Source organism: Balaenoptera acutorostrata, chromosome 9 (genome assembly GCF_949987535.1).
Source record: "Balaenoptera acutorostrata chromosome 9, mBalAcu1.1, whole genome shotgun sequence".
NCBI classification, from domain to species: Eukaryota; Metazoa; Chordata; class Mammalia; order Artiodactyla; family Balaenopteridae; genus Balaenoptera; species Balaenoptera acutorostrata.
In genome coordinates, this window is record NC_080072.1 from 33,945,540 (window position 1) to 33,963,889 (window position 18,350).

Sequence of the window (18,350 nt, forward strand, 5' to 3'; positions counted from 1 at the left end):
CCTAGTAGATAATTTTAAATGAGAAAATGTTTATACCTCATTAAGTAGCAATACAGTTTCCATTTTCATTAAATTGCTTATTAAAAATAAATATGAAAATATTAGATTGTAATGTGGGGTTTTTTTTGGTGTACTGAGAATAATGTTTCTATATCATCAGCCTCCTTTCCTCTCTCCTTTTGTCCTATATTCACTTTAAAGTCAAAAGACATTTAAGTCGGTAACTAGTAAAAGAAAAAAACAAAAATGAAAACAGAAACAGAACCAGAACCTGTGGGCCTGCTGATCAGTCAGAAGCACCTACATGGTGTCGAGTAGTTACTGACATATGCCTTGCTGACTGGAAAGATAAGCCATGCCCAGGCCCCACGGAGAAGAACGAATCAGAGAGGGAAGCTGATTTCCAAACACAAGTCAGCAGGAACTTGAACATTTTTCCCACTAACAAAGAGAAGAAACTATTCATAAAATTATTGACACTTTTCTCTCGAAATTATTAACATCACCGTCAATGCCCCTCATGATTTGGCACCATTTTTTCTTTCCCCAATCTCTTCTGGCCTCTTTCCACATTTACCATACATTTCAGCAAGTTCCTCTGACAACTTATTAAACAGTAATGCATGTTAGACTGTTTTCTCAAGAAAGACAGCATTCCTCACTTACTCATTGACTCTTCCCTTCTTTCCTTCATTTCTACAAATATTTACTAACTACCAAGTGTAAACTTTGATGCAATGCCCTCAAGATCTAACCCAGTGTCACTCTTCCATGAAGCTGGTCCCAATGTAGTAATTGTTCTATTGATCTTTGACCCTCCTTCACGACCCCTCCCCCAAGAGTGGTAGATAAAGTGCTTATACAACACTTATCATAATGTATTAAAATTAATTGTAAATTACCCTATCACCCTTACTGACTGAGGGCAAGGCAACTTCCCATCCAATTTTTTTTCCGTGCCTGCTACAAAATGTCAGCTGTGATGAGTGAAAAAGAGGGCGGGGTGGGGGTGGGGGGAAGATGTTAAATAACAAATGCAAATACCCTCTTTCAGAGGTCCATATACAAAAGAAACATTAGTAAGCTAAGTGAAAAGTCTGAAAGGAAACTCAAATCACCTCATTTCAAATGCTCCTTTCCACAACACCAATGTCTATAGAATTTTTAAATTAAGAAAAAGAAAAGTAAAACCCTTTCACATCATTAATTAAATGCCCTAGGGCCTTGTAATTTAAAGTGTGGCTCATAGGCCAATACAGTCAGCACTGCCTAGGGTCTTGTTTGAAATGCAGAATCTCAAGCCCCATCCCAGACTTACTGAATCAGAACATCCTTTTAACAAGACACATGTGTGATCCCTACACATGTTAAAATGTATGAAACACCAATAGACCATCCTCATTCAGTAAAGCTGGGTATTATTATCAAAACAGCCAAAATTGAATAGGCAGTCTATAAGACTGTGCTTGATTGCTACCAAACTCTTACACGTTAAGATAACATTAAAATCTAAGCAGTATGCAAATAAAAGGGCTCAAATAAGTGAAAACATTAAATATAAGATAGCTGTTATCCACAATGTATCTAAAGTAAAAACAAATTCAGTACCTGAAGAAAGGGGGAGAATTGTAATATTAAGTTAACATAGGTTCTGCACAGCTTGAAACAAAAAAAATCCAGAGGGCTATTTTCAATATTATTATTTTAGAAGATTTTACAGATTTTAATGAATAAATTATCAGTATATCGGCATATCAAATTTGTCCAAGATAAACCCAAGCATGAAACCAAATTATTATAGCAAAGGCTTCTTACACAACTAATTAGATTAGATCAGAGACAATTTCCATTTATTATTCCTGCAAACAATATGTTAAAGGCAGTTGGAAAAGAGAATGTAATCTTTCACATCTCTGACACCAGACAATGGTCAACTGCAATTATATTAAGAAATTGCATCTAGTTCTTGGCCTCTATATCCATTTCTTTAATAAAAAGACCCATGTAAAACTTTATTAGGAAAAAATATATATACCCCAACAATTTCATTTCTGAAAAGCTATTATGCCTTTAGTCCTTGATTGCTGTATAAATACTAAAAAGCATGAGCTGTTTTCTCTCTAGAATGTTCTGAAGATCCTTTTGCCTTTGTTTATAGATAAAATGTTAAAGTATATATTTGCTTAAAATGAAGGAGATGAACTGATCTGCGCCAGGCTTCCAAGTCAACTCTATATCTTAAAGGAGAAATAAAAGGGCCTGGAATACAGTTTTATACATCCCAGAGACTGCAAAGTATGAAGGCCTGAGTTGAAAAGATGTGACACATTTCTTGAATGAGACTAAGAACAACATTTGTTTAGACTCTGAAAAAGTGACCTGGTATTATTCTAAGAAGCATACTTCCCTCTGGAAAAACAAAAACAAAACAATTCATTGATAATGGAATGTGTGTAAAATATTTCACAAAATTCATTTGCATATATCTCATTTGATTCTGTTAAATAACTTTGAAGTGTGTGTATTGATATTATCCATAGTTTACTAAAAGAGGAATTGATACCCAACAAGGCTAAGTGACTACTTAACCTCAGTTTGCAGGTAAGAGAAAGAGATAATAAAGAACGCAATTCCCTGACTGCAACCACACATTCTTTTTGCCACATCAAGCTACATTCACTAAGGAAGAAGAAATGGACAAAATATTCAGTAGGTGATGGCTTAGGGTTGATATAGTAAGACTTTTTACATATAGATTAGTCAAAGCTGTAAAATAGAACTGCTTTTCCCTTTCTCTTGCAGCATACAAAGCACTCTTAGGTCCCACAGTAGGTGCTTCGTAATTGTGCTATAAGTTTTATCTGACTTGCTGCAAGAAGCAACGATTACGCTAAAAGATTTTGCCCAAAATATGATCATAGAGTTTCAGCACATCATATAATATATCCCATATGGATTTTCCCAGCCATGGGGAATTTTCATACTTCTGCTTCTAGAAGAGTTGGAGTAGCAATGGTTGGAGCAGGGTGGGAGGATATGCTAGTTGTGACTTTCACAAAAGAAAAGATTATTGGTGGTTGCCAGAGGCAGTGGGTGGGAGGTGGATGAAATAGGTAAAGGGGGCCAAACGATACAAACTCCCAGTTATAAAATAAATAAGTCATGGGGATGTAAGGTACATCATGGTGATTATAGTTAGTAATACTATGTTGCATATTTGAAAGTTATTAAGAGAATTATCTTTCTTAAAACATCTTGTCACACACATCCAATTGTAAATATTTATGGTGATGGATGTAACTAGACTTACTCTGGTGCTCACTCTGCAACATATACAAATATGAAATCATTATGCTGTACACCTGAAACCAATATAATGTTATTTGTCAATTACACCTCAATTAAAAAAAAAAGAAGAGATTTATGTGATTGGGAAGAAAACTGAAAAATGTGTGCTGGTGACTGTAAATTTTGGTGTCTGGCTAAGTAGCATGAATTGCAAGCACTGAAATGATTTTCATTGCCTACTCAAATAATGCACTCCACTTTGCCTTCCCAGGTTATTTCATCATTGGGAGTAAACTGAGTTCTACTCTTGGCTAAGAAACCACAAATGTTCCTGGGACTGAAAAACAATTACCTCATGTTAAATTCTCCTTCTGAAAGGGTCTTAGTGGTGTGGGCATGAAGAATAGAAAGGGCAAAGAATACAAAGAATAAAGAGGGAACCAAAAGAAGAGACTGTGGGGAAAAACACATTACTTTATAGAATGAGCTTGGCATCTCTGTGGGAATCAGATAGATATACAAAAAATCAACTATAATTGAGCGTCAGAAGGGGATTCTTCATCAGAATTTTGTAAGAAGGAAAAAACCCTGCTTTGGAATGTTGTGAATCTTAATCACTGAACATTTACAATCAGAGACAATGTGGTCAGGGAGATTAGCCAATATTGTGCAAGAGACTGGAGTTGGAGGTATTACAAGATCCTTCTAATGTGAAGGTTCTACATTGTTGAAAACTTATGTAACAAGTTGATCTGACTTGTTTCTCAAATGGGGTTTGTTAAATTCAAATTATAATGGTAGGGAAGAAGATAAAGAAGAAATCTTTAGAGACATATCAGGGTCAATGATTGAAGTGATAGTGTTGCCATGGTAAAAGACTCCCAGTGTATACTACTTATGGATTCTGCTCTTGCCGTCATAAGCTGTACATTCCTTTTTATAAACTATGAAATTTATGGAGAACTGTCCTATTTAAAATTCCTCTAAATTGTGTCGGTTGCAGCAGCTTTCCATGCAATTACCTTCAGTGGTAATTGCTTTCTTCTCTTTTATTATGTGTAGGTCAACAAACACCCTAGTAACTGAGTAACAGCAATGAAATGAAATGAAAAGTCAAGTAAATTCACAAATATGCTTCTCAAATGTCTCCTGCCAAGACAAAGGAGAACATCTAAATGTGTTACCAAAAGAAGTACTCAAAGGAGAAAAATAACTTGCCCTTGTTTTCTGAAATTATGGTTGGCATCACCATTAAGATAAAGGATACAGAAAACAAAGCATTTAAAAAATGTATAATGAGTGAAATTGCTGTGTGTTTTCTTCACTGTTCTTTTAATTTTATATTCAAAATAAAGAATTATGCTTAGAACAGAGATCTTACTGTAATTGCTTTCTATTTTAATTAGAGATGAAAAGCTATCTGAGGATGTCACATGTCCCTGAGCAGTGCTTCTAGGTGCTCAAATTTGACGCTACAAAAGGTCATAATTTCTAATCTATAATTTCAGAACCTAAGACAATTTCTGCTCAGAAGCACATGTTGAACTTTAAGTGTGCCCAGAAGAAACAGATGTTTCTCACTGAAAAAAAAAAAAAAAAGTTTTAATGTACTAAAAAATAGAAGCATTTAGGACCTAAAGAAACCAGTGCATCAATTAGTGGCTGCTGTGCCTAGAACGGAAATAGCAGTATACCAGGCAAGTCCCACGAAAAGAGTGACTTTCCCCAAAGGTCTCATGATGGCGCCACTGCTCTATATATGCTCCAAGCAAGGACCTGTGCAAAGTCAGCTGAACTTAGTAAAGGCTGAGGGCCCCTCAGAGTGGGAGGACAGCTGGCTAAGCCAAGACATACATGCAACATGATGGGCAGGAGAAGAATAGGTAGAAAAGATCAGCAACTCAAGGCTCATCCCAGCATCTCAGACACAAGGAGAAACAGTCTAGGGCTGGTCTAAAGTTAATTGTCAAGCTGTTTGGAAGATGGTGGAGGAGTAAGATGTGGAGATCACCTTCCTCCCAACAAATACATCAAAAATACATCTACATGTGGAACAACTCCTACAGAACACCTACTGAACGCTGGCAGAAGACCTCAGACTTCCCAAAAGTCAAGAAACTCCCCAGGGACCTGGATAGGGCAAAAGAAAAATGAAAAAACAGAGACAAAAGAATAGGGATAGGACCTGCATCTCTGTGAGGGAGCTGTGAAGGAGGAAAGGTTTCCACACACTAGGAAGCTCCTTCACTGGTGGAGATGGGGGGTGGGCGGGAGGGAAGCTTCGGAGCCACGGAGGAGAGCGCAGCCACAGGGGTGCGGAGGGCAAAGCGGAGAGATTCCTGCACAGAGGAGCGGTGCCGACCAGCACTCACCAGCCCGAGAGGCTTGTCGGCTCACCCGCTGGGGCAGGAGGGAGCTGGGAGCTGAGGCTCAGGCTTCGGAGGTCCGATCCCAGGGAGAGGACTGGGGTTGACTGCGTGAACACAGCCTGAAGGGGGCTAGTGCACCACAAGTAGCCGAAGGGAGTCAGGGAAAAAGTCTGGACCTGCTGAAGAGGCAAGAGACCATTGTTTCGGGGTGCGCGAGGAGAGGGTATTCCTTCCCTGTGTGCCCACAGAAAGCAGAGCACTGCCTAAGTGAGCTTCAGAGACGGGCGTGAGCCGCAGCAGTCAGCTTGGACCCTAGAGATGAGCATGAAACAATAATGCTGCTGCTGCAGCCACCAAGAATCCTGAGTGCAAGCACAGGTCACTATCCATACCCCCCAGGAGCCTGTGCAGCCCACCACTGCCAGGGTCCTGTGATCCAGGGACAACCCCCCCGGGAGAACACATGAGGTGCCTCAGGCTGTTGCAATGTCATGTTGGCCTCTGCCCCGCAGGCTTGCCCCGCATTCCAATTATGACTACCGTACCCCTCCCTCCCCACAGCCTGAGAGAGCAAGAGAGCCCTAATCAGCCGCTGCTTTAACCCCCTCCTGTCTGGGCAGGAACAGACACCCTCAGGCGACCTACATGTAGAGGCAGGGCCAAAACCAAAGCTGAACCCCAGGAGCTGTGCAAACAAAGAAGAGAAAGGGAAATTTCTCCGTGCAGCCTCAGCAGCAGTAGATTAAATCCCCATAATCAACTTGATGTACCCTGCATCTGTGGAATACCTGAATAGACAACAAATGTTCCAAAAATTGAGGCAGTGGACTTTGGGAGCAAAAGTAGACTTGGGGTTAGCTGTCTGAGACTGATTTTTTCTGATTTTTATGTTTATCTTAGTTTAGTTTTTAGTGCTTGTTATCATTGGTGGATTTGTTTATTGGTTTGGTTGCTCTCTTCTTTTTTTATTTTTTTATCTTTTTAAAATTTTATTTAAAATTTTATTATTATTTTATTTTACTTTATTTTATTTTTTTTCTTCCTTTTATTCTTAGCTGTGTGGTTGACAGGGTCTTGGTGCTCCAGCTGGGTGTCAGGCCTGAGCCTCCGAGATAGGAGAGCCGAGTCCAGGACACTGGACCACCAGAGACCTCCCGGTTCCACAGAATATCAATTGGCAAGAGCTCTGCCAGAGGTCTCCATCTCAACACTAACACCCAGCTCCACCCAACGGCCAGCAAGCTCCAGTGTTGGACTCCCTATGCCAAACAACTAGCAAGACAGGAGCACAACCCAACCCATTAGCAGAGAGGCTGCCTAAAATCATTCTAAGCTCACAGACACCCCAAAACACACCACCAGACATGGCCCTGCCCACCAGAAAGAAAAGATCCAGTCTCACCCCAGAACACAGGCACCAGTCCCCTCCACCAGGAAGCCTACACAAGCCATGGCAACAACCTCACCAACTGGGGGTAGACAGCAAAAACAACGGGAGCTATGAACATGCACACTGTGAAAACAAGACCCCAAACACAGTAAGTTAAACAAAAGAGAAATATGCAGCAGATGAAGCAGCAAGGTAAAAACCCACCAGACCAAACAAATGAAGAGGAAATAGGCAGTTTACCTGAAAAGGAATTCAAAGTAATGATAGTAAAGATGATCTAAAATCTTGGAAATAGAATGGAGAAAATACAAGAAACGTTTAACAAGGGGCTAGAAGAACTAAAGAGCAAACAAACAATGATAAACAACACAAATACATGAAATTAAAAATTCTCTAGAAGGAATCAATAGCAGAATAACTGAGGCAGAAGAACGGAAAAGTGACCTGGAAGATAAAATAGTGGAAATAACTGCCACAGAGCAGAATAAAGAGAAAAGAATGAAAAGAATTGAGGACAGCCTCAGAGACCTCTGGGACAATATTAAATGCACCAACATTCGAATTATAGGGGTCCCAGAAGAAGAAGAGAAAAAGGAAGGGTCTGAGAAAATATTTGAAAAGATTATAGTTGAAAACTTCCCTAACATGGGAAAGGAAATAGTCAATCAAGTCTAGGAAGCGCAGAGAATCTCATACAGGAAAAATCCAAGGAGAAACATGCCAAGACACATATTAATCAAACTATCAAAAATTAAATACAAAGAAAAAATATTAAAAGCAGCAAGGGAAAAACAACAAATAGAGTCTGTCATACAGAGTGAAGTAAGTCAGAAGGAGAAAAACAAATACCATATGCTAACACATATATATGGAATCTAAAAAAAAAAAGTGGTTCTGAAGAACCTAGGGGCAGGACAGGAATAAAGACGCAGACGTAGAGAATGGACTTGAGGACATGGGGAGGGGGAAGGGCAAGCTGGGACAAAGTGAGAGAGTGACATAGACATATATACACTACCAAATGTAAAATAGATAGCTAGTGGGAAGCAGCTGCATAGCACAGGGAGATCAGCTCGGTGCTTTGTGACCACCTAGAGGGGTGGGATAGAGAGGGTGGGAGGGAGGGAGACGCAAGAGGGAGGAGATATGGGGATATATGTATATGTATAGCTGATTCACTTTATTATACAGCAGAAACCAACACAACATTGTAAAGCAATTATACTCCAATAAAGACGTTAAAAAAAAATAAAGTTAATTGTCTTCATTTTGATTCTCTGCAGAAAAATTCACACTTATGCCTTATTCCCTAACATTCCTTAGCCTTTAGACCATTTCTCTACTAAGACTTTGCAAATATATAACATTTATCATTTGCTACAATGGTAAGATGTTGGTGAGCAAATACTGCAGAGTGTCCCTCTAGACACTGAAGGCTGGCTATAGGCAAAATATTTAGAGCTCATTCAGGGATCAAGGATGGCAGATAGTTACCAACCGTGACTGACTTTTAGGAGATGCTTGGAATGAGGATGATGTCAAGACTAGACCCAAGCTCAGTGGAAAATAACCCCATGACCCTTTAGCAAGGTATTGGATAGGCAGGCACAGGGTATGGGATAGGGACACACAAAGATATTCACCTTTTAAAATGTATTTACAATACCTGGCTTAAGTCACTTAACATGTTTTATTTTCCTATGGGATAGGTCATAACTTTTTCTTCAAATCTCGAATTAATGATAAAATTTCATTAAAATGGTAAAATTTAAAAACATATTTAAAGTTATAAACATTTTCTAAAAATAATTTCTAACATAATCATCAGCCTGGCAGTTATAGAATACACCTCAGTTTTCTAATAAATGCACAGAGTAGGAAAGAAAAAGACAGAAACTTGAAACAAGCACAGTATTCTCAATAACAACCAGAGAAAACTCTGCTTACCATTGCCTAAAAGTGCTTAGCATGGTAGAAGGTGAGGGCCAATATGTAAAGCAATGATTCCTAAACTGTTAAACTTTGGCGAGGTATAGACCATTTGATAATCTGATAAATTCTATAAGCTCCTCTCCAAGAAAAATGCCATATGTAAACCCATAAAAATATGAAAAAATTCTGAGGAGTCAATATCTTCCTGAAATTCATCCATTGACTTCAAATCCCTTGCTAAAGTGTGAAGAAATCCTGCTGAAATGGAAAAAAAAAAAACAAAAACAAAAAACAACAAATAAAACAACACTTTGCTCAGTGCCTGACAGATAACGTGTGCTCAATCAATAATTTTTGAGAAATGAATAAACATGAGTCAGGAAGCTTAGATTGAAGTTGTGTTATCATAGATAAGTCACTTTAAAGCTCTAGGCTTGGTTTATAAAGAAATCTTGTACTTTTAGTGATTTTCAGTATTTGGAATATTCTCAACATTTTCAGAGAAAAATTAATGTTTAATAAATTTAAATTTGCTATGACTTCTGATAAGAAGCATGTCCTTTTAAAACCTGCATATATACTCCATTATCTGGTGAATAATAAGAAAATAAGTGAGGCTAGTTGGCTTTTGTGCTTTAAAACATGGAAGGAGCGAGCCTGAAAAGTTGGGTTGATTTGGACAAGGTCAGTTAAATTTCTCCTATTTCTTACCACAGAACATACCTCTATACTATAGTTTTAAAAACGAGTAGGTTAGATAATAATAATATAGGGAGTCAGAAAAAAACCCTCTCCTTCAAGCAGTTGAAAATTCTAAACTGAAAACAGCCTATTTTTGTACTGAAAATGCTTATGTTTTGTAAGCAAATGCATTGAATATTAGTTACCAACAGATTATTTTTTATATCAACAAGTTATATTTCCAGCTACGCATATTTGCCCTTTTAATCTTTGAATTAGTATAGTAGAAAATATTTCTGAAAAGTATAATCTATAGGTCCCCCTAAGAAGCAAAGTAGAAATATAACTGAAAAATGTGATATAGTGGAGTCACAGGACTTAGATTAGAATAAAACTCTGCCACTTACTAGTTCTATGATTTTAGATAAGTCTTTTACCTTCTCTAGGCCTTGTTTTTCTGATACATGCTAAGGTGACAGTATCAGGTGCCCTGACTGACTCATAAAATTATTTTGAGGCACAAATGAATGTGTTTTGAAAATTAAAGTTTGTTAAATCATGGAAGAAAATAAAATCAGTAACCCCTTTAACCTCTTCTGTAAGGTGCCTATATTTTTAGGGCCAAAACTCACTTAACTGGAGATAAATTGACACATAACAAACGAGTGGCACTGAAAATGCTTTTGCTCATTAAAAAATGGTTTAACACGTGGATGAGATAAATGTAAGTTAATGAAAGACAGATGCACAAAAATTATCTTAATTTATACAAGGGTTTAAAAATTAAGGGACAACTGCTTCACGAAATTCCCTTATAGAAGACTCAAATCATCAGAAAATAATCTGACACTTGTTGGACCCATACTTGGGAATTCGTGTGGCAATATTCCTATTTTCAGAAGCAGATACCAGTTGAACACATCTGGTTTCTAGAGAAAATACCAATGAGAACACATGCCATTTTGATGTCAGAGTTTCAAAATGAGTGTTATCTGATTTATCAACAAACATGGCAGAATAATTGTCAGAATTTTTATACAATGGTACAACTATGCGATAGAAATAGTTATCAAAGGAATAACTATACATTTTTGTCAAATATACTTGAGCCAAGAAACTCTAAGTCAGTTCAATTTTAAATAAATAACTAAATAAATATTAAAATAAATACATAAAATAGTGATGGTTTCAATCTGTTAATAAATTAGCTTTGCAAATAAATGTTTTGGTAGCCTGGAGTAATTGTCAAACTTCTCAAGACCTCAATACCCTTATGGTAAAATGGATTCTACAACTTCTCCTCTCTGTCTCATGGAGATTGTAGTGAGGATCAAATGAAATAATGTACATCACAGCACTGGGTAGAGTATAAAATGCTAAATACATATAAGGCACTATTTTTATTGATAGGCTATAAACTTCATGTAGGCAGTAACTTAAATAATTCATTATTGTGTTTCAAACACTGAATAACACATAGTTTTTATGAAGTTGGTTTTATTGAATAACTAATAGAAATAGTCGCAAAATTGGTATCCCTCGCTGGAAATCTAATATGTCATAGTTCTTTTCATAAAACAGCTAGATGCATCCAAATAGAATGTCTCAGAAGATTGGAATGTAGGGAAAAAGATGGATACTGGGACCAAAAACGTCTATGCATTTGAAGGTCAGGACATCGGCAAAGATTTTGCAAGTACCAGAGGACAAAGCAAGATGGATTATTCAATATGTGCTACAACTAGTAAGCAATAGAAAGATGGTCAGGAGTTTAGAGAGTGAAGAACAGGCAAATAACAAAATGAGGAGCCAGTCACCAGGGAGACCACAGGAAGCAAGAGAAAGAAAGATAAAGAAAGAAAAAAAAAAAGGCAGGGAAGACGATTAGACACAGACTGTGAACATGAATGTATATGATAGATGTAAATCCTTTTTCAGTTATACACAATATCCACTCTATTGATGACCTTGGACCATTAACTTTTTAGGCCTCACTTTACACACACACCCGTCCCCCCCAATACACACATCATGTGTGTATATACATATACACACACAAATACTCAATGCATCATACGTATATACCTAAGTTGTTTTGAGGAGTAAGCATGTTTAGTGCTCAATATATATCAGTTGTTATCATTACTAGAGATTTTTGAATTCTACAGATTCAAGGTTACACACCTAGAATGAAGCAATAAAAATTTTTTAAAGAAACACATTCTTTGGGCATATTTGTCATCAACATATCATGTATTATTTTCTATAAATGTATACGTACTATAAACACAATATTAAATGAGGATTGACATGATGCTTATGATGCTCTTTAAAGAGACCAAATGTTAGCAACATGACATGTGGAACAGAACCTTCACCAGAGGCATAAATATATCGGTCTCCACACAGGAAAAGTCAGTCCAGGAAGTTGTCATGGCCAAAATATACGTTCAAAAGGCTTCCCACCCAGAATGTATCTAATCTTTAGCCTATAGAACATGAAAGTGAGTTCAGAGATAATTTCCAATTAAACTCAGCAACGTCTCCTTCTGAAAATCTGGTATCAAAACTCAAACAGTCTCGCATTCCCTACCTCAATAGGCAAGCTGATAAATTTAATTTTTGGTGACTAGGGAGCATTACGTAAATTGTTTTGAAGTGACCAAAACAACAACAACAAAAGTACGTAAGTGAAATTGAGTGGCTTACATTTTAAAATAAATGTTTAAGCTGCCCAGTAATCATATTTAGGGCAAATTAAAACATTTAATTTTCATTTTATAATTTCTCAAACAACAAAGTTTGTTACTGCTTTACTGCATGTATTATTTAGTTAATTACTGCGATGAACTGAATTGTGTCTCCCTCCAAACTCATATGTTGAAAGCCTACCCCCTAATGTGACTTTACTAGAAGATGGGGCCTATAAGGAGGTAATTAAGGTTAAATGAGGTCCTAAGGGTGGGACCCTGATACTGTAGGATTAGTGTCCTTATAAGGAGAGACATCAGTGAGCTCGCTAGTTCTCCTCCGTGTGAGGACACAGTGGGAAGGTGGTTTCTGCTAACCAGGAAGAGGGCTCTCACTAGAAACCAAACCCTGCCAGACTTGATCTCAGACTTTCCAGCCTCCAGACTGTGAGAAAATAAATTTCTGTTGTTTAAGCCACCGGGTCCATGGTATTTTTTTATGTCAGCCTGAGGAGACTAACATATTTATTTACCTACTCATTTATTCTTGTTCCTTTAATGAGAATACCCAGTTCTCTGGGTATTCCTAAAGAAGTCTTAATTAAACACAACATTTTTTTTTTATTATTACACAGATGGGATAGTCAACTGTTATAATTTTCTTAAGAAAGTTGACCTCAGCAAGATGAAGGGCTAGGAGATCCCAACACTTTTCTCCTCCTCTCAAAAAAACCAGCAAAAATAGTAAAGGAACTATAAACTGATGAAAATATCTCAGGAAAAGCTCTAGACTACAATGAAAAAGTAGCAAAAACACTGTAGCGCTCAAAAACTGATGATGGTCGCATAGAAAAGCATAGGAAGCATTTTACCTTCATCACTCCATCTCCCAGTCTAGAGCAGTTTAGTGCCAGGAGGGGTCCCCACAGAAGAACTTCACTGCACAGGTAAAAGGAGAGCAGGAGAACCCCTGCAAGCCTCACCACTGTGGATTCCTATAGTTTTCACCAACACTGATCCTGATGATGGAGCATCTCAGAGTCTCTGCTGCTGAATCTCCTCCCCAGGGCTGGAGCTATTGTTGCATGAGACCTGCCCTCAAGGGGCCCCAGTAGCCATTCTCTGGGATTGGGATGCCCCAGCATGTTGCCTCATATGAGACCGGAGCTGCTACACTGCTCTGAGATCTGCCTTGCTGGGTTCTCAGTTCCCAGCTCTGACTCATCATTTCTGGGGACCAGCTGACTGATGCTCTGAGTCCCAGCCCAGGGTCCCAGGTCATAGCTCTGACCTGTTAGTGCCAGGGCTATGCTGCTGCTGGTCTGAGCCCCATTCTCTAGGTCCAACACAGATTTAATGGACCACCACCAGGGATATGTTACTGCTCTTCTGTGACTGCCCCCTGGGGCCAAAGTTGGGACTTTGTTCCATCATCCCAAGACTGTGCTGCTACTGTACCCTGACCCCAAGCCATTGTGCACCCTATCATCCCAGGGTCCATGCTGCTGCTGTATCCTCCCTGCCTGCTCCCAATCTGAGTCACTGTGGAGAGTCCCAGAGACACAGACTACAGTTCCCCAGAGATCTGCAGATACTCACACAACGGACACCAATGCCATTGCTGCACAAGTGTACCTGCGCCTCAGGACCCTGGGACTGTTGTAGTTCCACATGCATCTGATCCTAGGACTCTGGCTCCACTACTGCTCTGAGTGCCAGCACACCAGACCAGCCAATAAGAGGGATCCCCTTGGCTAGAACATCTTCCCACAAGTGAAAAAGGAGAATAGGAGAATCTCAGCAGTCTTTGCCACTCAGGAAGTCAATAACCTTAGCCACCACCACCAACCACAAGACCTCGGCCGTCTTGAGCACAGTGGACCCCTACAGTCTGTGCTAACATTGACCTCAGCTGATGGATCTGCATGGAGACTATTCTGCTGTGCTCTTTCAGGAATAAAAGATACCCTCACAACCACATTTGGGGAAAGTCTTTCCTTACCAAAGCCAGGCCATTTGTGACAACCTAAGTGAAATAAGCCAGACAGAGAAAGAAAATACTGTATGTTGTCACTTATATGTGGAATCTTCAAAAAAAAAAGGCTGATTTTATAGGAACAAAGAATTGAATGGTGGTTGCAAGGAGCAGAGAGGAGGGAAATGATGTGATGGATGTCAAAGTGTACAAATGTGCATTTATAAGAAGAATAAGTGCTGAGGATCAAATGTATAGCATGGTGACTGTGGTTAATAACGGGGTATTTATCATTCAAAATTGCTGAGAGTAGATCTAAATCCTTCTCACTACACACACGGAAAATAGTTAACTATGTGAGGTGAGGGATGTGTTCATTATTTTGATCTTGGTAATCATTCCACAATGTATTTGTACATCAAATCGTCATGCTGTACACTTTAAATATATATGATCATATTTGTCAGTTATTCCTCATTCAAGTTAAAAAATCCAAACTCCAAAAATAATGTGTATTAGGTTTCAATAACATTCAAAGTTTTCAATAATTTTAGTGAATTACTTTATAGTTAGATACACATTCAATAAAAACTACACTTTGAGATAAAAATAAGAACACGTTTTTCATCAGAGCATAAATTAAAATCATCATACACACACTTTTTTAACTTTTTATTTTATACTGGAGTATAGTTGATTAAAAATGTTGTGCTAGTTTCAGGTGTACAGCAAAGTGATAGTTATACATATACGTGGATCTATTCTTTTTCAAGTTCTTTTCCCATTTAGGTTGTTACATAATATTGAACAGCATTCCCTGTGCTATACAGTAGGTCCTTGTTGGTTATCCATTTTAAATACAGCAGTGTGTACATGTCAATCTCAAACTCCCTAACTATCTCTCCCCTGCCACCCTTGCCCCTGGTAACCATACATTTGTTCTCTAAGTCCGTGAGTCTATTTCTGTTTTGTAAATAAGTTCATTTGTATCACTTTTTTTAGATTCCACATATAAGCGATAACATACAATATTTGTCTTTCTCTATATGACTTACTTCACTCAGTATGACAATCTCTAGGTCCATCCATGTTGCTGCAAATGGCATTATTTCATTATTTTTAATGGCTGAGTAATATTCCATTGTATATATGTGCCACATCTTCTCTATTCACATACATTTATAAGGAAAAAAGTCACTTTTGGCACACATATCATAAAATTACACTTTTAAATTTTTATGGAGAAATTATAACTAAAGGATACTTTTATGTTTAAAAAAAGCAGAATATGTATAATATATAATCTATATTAACATACATATGTTAATCACAAAGCAGATTATGCCTAATACAAAAGGAACTAAACAGAAATACAAAATATTTCAAAATATTGAGTGTGCTCCAACTGATGGGATTTTAAGTGCTTTGTTTACTTTTTTTGGCCTTATACATTTAGACATGTTTTGAAATTGTTCTATACTGAGAAAATAATTCTTCTGAAATTAAATAAGTATATGTAAAAGTAAAATAGAGGCGCAAAATGGAGGGTAGGTATTCCAGAGAATATCAACTCCAATTGAATCAAGGAAGATAAAAAGTAACTCAAGTCCTGGGCAAATAACAATCCGCAGGGCCTCAGTTCTTTCCTTAGTAGAGAATGTTTACTGCTGCTGGCAGCCTTCCTTACTCAAAAGCCAGCTCTCAAACATTAATAAGGACACTGAATTTATCAACATGTCTTGCAATTGTCAGCACATGCTATTATTTTTAAGATAAAATTCACGTGCTTTAGCGGCAGGCATTGCTCCTTCAAAGATTATCTTCACTAAAAACCATCACATCTATTCAAAACTGAATAGATTCTCGGAAACTACTTTCAGGGAAATAAAATATTTTGCTACTTATCTCAGGATTCAGCAAGTTATTACCAAAAATATTTGTGGACTCATTTTAATAGGTGCATGGATGGATTCCTGTGGTCACAGACATTAGTTTCTACTCTCTACTGCCCTGACCTATCTACTTGTGTATCCATGTACATACGTATGTATGTATGTATGTATGTATGTATTCATTCATTTATTTAATATATGTTTATACAATACCTAAAATGTGCACTGTTGATATAAAACTAAGCAAATGAGATGATATAAATGTAAGTTGTCATCAAGATGAGTGGATGAGTACATTATAGCAGAAATTGTTTGGTTGCCTCTCCATTAACAATTAGATTTCTTCTAAAAAGAAGCAACCTTTCGCAGTAGAAGCTGAAAACACTAAAGTCTCACTTTTGCATGGGGGCATGCCCAAGTTTAGGGAGACTTCTCAAAAAATGTTCCTCCTTTACAAAAATTATGACACTCAAGGACAAACATCTCCCCCCGCACCCTTTTCTTCTTTGACTTTGTACACAGGTATATAGCTCTTTAGACACTATCACTATATAATGAGGAATCAAAGCTTAGAACAAGTCAGTTATGTGAGGATCATGATATGAAAAAGTCTGAAACACAAACAAACAAAAAACTCTGGGTCCTTGTTGACATTGTTTAGCTACTGGATAAGTTAATATAGCTACTAAAATTGCCATGCTTCTAGATCTCTTGTTATTGGAGTTAATAAAAATTAAACAGTGTTTTGGGGAGAGAATATGGGAAGACATCCTAATTTATGCAACTTCATGGTCTATTCATACACAATTCACTTGATTTCACATAAAAGTGCTCTGCTCAAAGTGGCCTAAAATAACAAGGCTCACGAATAATGTCTCATTTTTTCAAGTAATACAGATTTTCAACAAATCTTGATTTTGGTAATTTCTTAAAGTTGATAAATTACTAATCTATATTTAACAACTGTCATATTACAAAGAAGTAAATCATGGAAAATTATTGGATCTCCTCATTCTTTTCTCCCAACTTTTCTTTCTATAAGTCCTCAATTTGAGAAATGAAATTCAAAAAATTTAAAAAGCCTCATATGATCTTCTATCTTTACATAAATCTCCCAGCCTAATACCTAAAACTTATCAGCTCTAGGGAGCTTGGAATTCTCTTATTATATTCCTGATCTTATTAAGTTAACCAAATCAGAGAACTAGATGTTTCTTTACAAATGTGAACACACACACACACACACACACACACACACACACACACTGGGTTTTTTTTTTTTTTGCCAATTTCAATTATTTGTTATTGATGACTGCAAAAAGCTAAGGCCAAGCTGAATGTAAAAGTTAAGATACCCTGAGCTTAAGAGTCTCAGTATGAAAGATTGAAGGTACATAGGCAAATACCTTGGATTTTATACTTTTATCTTATCTATTTATCACATGCAATGAGCAGTGCTGAGAGTCAGTAAGCATTAATGAGAATTAATTCAAAGTTTTCTTGGTGTGCTGGAGAATATCTTGTTATAGATGAGGTTAAAGGAATGGCAGGAAGCATATTTATGAAAGACTAAATGGAAAAATGTGCCCAGATTCATGACTTGCATGGAATAAGGATTTAATAGATATTGGTTTACATAACAGGAACACCTTCCCATGATTCTAAGCCAAAAATAAATGTGTCAGAGAAGAGTGAGAAGTCATTTCTTACTGTTTTAATCAGAAAATTTAAAGCATTTTCCAACCATTAGATAACGTGAAGAATTTTCTGTACTTTAAACCTGATACTCATAGATTGGGATGATCATTGTAGTGAACACATTTTTGAAAAATAGATATTATGCACAAAGTAATTTGCACTTTTTTATTAAACAAATTATTATTCCTACTACTAAGAGCCTAATAATCTATCACTCTACCGCATTCGGGAATGCAGATGGCACAATTAAAGGCACCTGCTTCTATCTCCTCTGCTCAACGGAGATAAAAGGAAATATCTCTATTAGTTTCTTCTTGCTACTATAACAAACTACCATGAACTAAGTGGCTTAAACAACAACACAGTTTATTCTCTTTTTGTTCTGAAAGTCAGAAGTTTGAAATGAATTTTATGGAACAAAATCAAGGTGTTGAA

General features: G+C 37.3%; 1 protein-coding gene across 2 annotated transcripts in view; it reads right to left on the minus strand.

The window, feature by feature from the left end:
• Window positions 1–18,350, minus strand: part of LUZP2 (leucine zipper protein 2) — a 414,349-nt gene that overhangs the window by 105,290 nt on the left and 290,709 nt on the right. The window lies entirely within an intron of this gene.